This window comes from Chinchilla lanigera, unplaced genomic scaffold (genome assembly GCF_000276665.1).
Source record: "Chinchilla lanigera isolate Chin_1 unplaced genomic scaffold, ChiLan1.0 scaffold00040, whole genome shotgun sequence".
Lineage (NCBI taxonomy): Eukaryota > Metazoa > Chordata > Mammalia > Rodentia > Chinchillidae > Chinchilla > Chinchilla lanigera.
Genome location: NW_004955441.1, coordinates 9,221,243 through 9,224,698, shown reverse-complemented (window position 1 = coordinate 9,224,698; position 3,456 = coordinate 9,221,243). Strand labels below are relative to the sequence as shown.

At 44.1% G+C, this 3,456-nt stretch overlaps 1 pseudogene; it reads left to right on the top strand.

The window, feature by feature from the left end:
- The first annotated feature begins 24 nt into the window (after positions 1-24).
- LOC102014500 lies at positions 25-2,690 on the top strand (annotated as a pseudogene).
- Positions 2,691-3,456: the final 766 nt, after the last annotated feature.

The window sequence follows — 3,456 nt, the reverse complement described above, 5'->3', positions numbered from 1 at the left end:
TGGGAAGGGCTCTCTATACTGCCCATGTCAGCCAACCCCTCTGCAGAAAAGAGTCAGCAAAGATGGGTGAAGACTGGATTAGAAGGGGCGAATGGGAGGTAAGCAGCACATGGTGCATTTCCATTATTTGTGTGGATGAAGGAAATCAACATCTCTGGAACACTAACCCTCAGCCAGGCTCTCTGCTAGACCCCTTATTTACACCTTTGCTGCAATACAACTTCCTTCATTCCTATGCTTTGGAGGTAGAAACTTGACTCATTGCAAAGTCATTGCTCTGAGCACTGAGCTACCTAGTAATGCATATTCTAAGTGGTGCCCAGGGTGGCTCCTGGCTAAGAGATACACAGAAGTACAACTCAGTGCTGCCTTAGGTGAACAATTCTTCCCTGAAAAGAGAATGTAAAAATCAGTACAGTTAGTCTTGGGCCTGCCCTGGGAGAGAGTGGCCTGGCCTGCAGCCAGGTAGGGTTGAGGACCCTCCTGGAAAAAGTATGGACCTGAAGCAGTGGCAGAAATGATGGGAAAATTGCATAGTCTGGACCCATGATGGCAGGAATTATTAGGAGGTTTACAACAGTTGGAGTTAGTAAGATATTGAGTGCCTACCACATGTTAAGCACTGTGCAAGGTGTTGTGGATGATACCTTAGCACAGTGTCTCCATAGCTGCAATGTGGAGGGACAGGAGAGACCATATGGTGATGAGAGCAGTATTACAGGTATGACAGGGCGCTGCTCAATAGTGAGTCTTTCAACCAGAGTTTGTGGAGCATGGGATCCTTGAGTGATAAAGGAGTACAGACCCCTGAGAAAAAGGAGAATGGCCAGTGAAATCGGAAAAGAAAAGCTGAACCATGTGACCTCACAATAGAAAAAAAGATCTTCACTAGAAAACAGTGAGAATTCTGACTTAGAAAAGAAGGAAGAAGAGATGATTTATTAAGAGCCAACCGTGATTTAAGACAGCAAATTGATGAACGGCAAAAGATGCTAGAGAAATACAGAGTGATTAAACAGCTGTGTCACAATGGGCAACAAAGTCCTTCTAGAAAAGTCAAAACGAGAAGACGGCATGCAGCAATAAGTACATGCAGACTGCGCCACTTTACTGCTGTCCACACGGGCCTTCCTTACTGAACAATGGACAGGTGGTTATGCTTTCCAGAATCTTCTCAGGAAACAGGAAAGGACAACTTCTCAGAGGGAAGAGACAGAAAAACCATGGGAAATGTTAGGAAAGCAGAAACCTCTTGCCGTGGGTCAGGCCCCTCTGGCAACCAATGAGCAGAAACAGCAGAAAAGCAAGACCCATGGAGCTGAAAATGACATGTTAACATTAGCAGAGTACCGTGAGTAAAAAGAAATCTTCAAACTCAGATGAGGCCACCTGGTAAAGGAGGAAGCAGAGATCCAGGCCAAGCTAGAAAGGGTTAGAAATGTACATGTCAGGGAACTAAAAAGGATGCATAACGAAGATAATTCGTAACTTAAAGATCATGCAGTGCTCAATGACCGATCCCTGTTGTTACATCTTTTGGGTAGAGGAGATTTCAGTGAAGTTTACAAGGCATTTGATTTAACAGAGCAGAGGTATGTAGCTTTAAAAATCACCAGTTAAATAAAAACTGGAGAGATGAGAAGAAGGAGAATTACCATGAGCATGCATGTAGGGAATACTCTATTCACAAAGAATTAGATCATTCCAGAATAGTTAAGCTGTGTGATTACTTTTCACTGGACAATGACTCATTTTGTACAGTATTAGAGTACTGTGAGGGGAGTGATCTGGACTTCCACCTGAAACAGCACAAATTAATGTTGGAGAAAGAAGCCCGACGCACTGTCTTGTGGATTGTGAATGCTTTAAAGTACTTAAATAAGATAAAACCTCCCATTATACACTATGACCTCAAACCACATAATATTCTTTTAGTAGATGGTACAGTGTGTGGAGAGATAAAAATGACAGATTTTGGTCTTTCCAAGATCACGGATGGTGATAGCTATAATTCAGGGGATGGCATGGGGCTAACATCACAAGGTCCTTAATGGTACTTAGCACCAGAGTGTTTTGTGGTTGGAAAAGAACCATCAAAGATCTCAGATAAAGTTGATTTCTGGTCAGTGGGTGCGATCTTCTACCAGTGTCTTTACGGAAGGAAGCCCCTTTGGCCACAACCAGTCCTGGCAGGACATTCCCTAAGAGAATACTTTACTTCAGGCTGCTGAAGTATGGTCCCTGCTGAAGCCAATAGCAACACTTGACATAAAGGCCCTTATCTGGGGATGCTCGGTCTACCAAAGGCAGACCACGTCGATGTCCAGCAGGTGGCCTGTGACTCCTCCTTGCTGCCTCGCATCTGGAAGTCAGTCTCCACGAACAGCCCTGCTGGAGCTGCCCTTGCATCAATCTCTGGGGCATCCAATAGCAGCTCTTCACACTGAGACCTATTCCAAGGCCACGGACTGTTCAACACACAAAGTGGACCAGTGGTTTGGAACATAGCGAATCCAAATGGTTCTCGTGAGACATGTACCAGGCACTTTTAGTTTCCCATCCGTACAGCACAGCAGCATCAATTCTCAGTGAGGAGAATCCTTGGCCGGCTCTGACCTGGCCTCCTAGGAAAAGGCCCCATCCAAGGTTCTGGCATCTATGGCTACTGTGTGTGGCTGCTCTAAGTGAGGAAAAAAAATTAAAAAGAAAAACCGGTTCCATGTTCTGTGAACTTGAAAACATATAGACTCAAGGGGGTCCCTGATGCAATGCTTCACAGGAAGAATGTGGACTTGAAAAAACAGGCTGGGCTCGTCCAGTGTCTATATTTAAACTTGTTCTTTTCTTTTAATAAAGTTTAGGTAACATCTCCTGAAAAAAAAAATCAGTATTGAAATGTCCAACTCAAGGGAGTTGTCTTCCCTGGATCAGAGGAAAGAATTGTGGGGGATCAAGGGCATTTGAGTGGATCAGCACTGATTAAATTCTTCTCAGGGTTCTTACCTGGGGTCTAGTAACAGTGAGGGTCCTTGGATGGAGCTATATTTCAACATAGCGACTTTCTCAATTATTACACTGTGAATTTTAGTTATGGATTTATGGGTTTCATTATGCAAGAAACTGAAAGTCCTTCCACGACAAAGAACTCAACACTGGTTAGTTGTAGAGGATGTTATTTTAAACAAGAGTGTGGGTAGAAAGTAAATATCCCTTGCATAGCTTAAGAAACACTCACAATATGATGCTGTCCTAGTCACTTTCCTTGTAGTTGGGACAAAATACCTGAAACCCACAATATAAAGGATGAGAGGTTCATTTTTGCTTAAGTTATGGTCCATGGTCAGCTGCCTCCAAGGCAGAGGCAGTATGGCAGGTGGGCATGTTGGAGGAAAAACTGCTCATGTTATTGTGGCCGGGAAACAGGGAGAGGGGAGGAACCCCGTGGGGAAATGTACC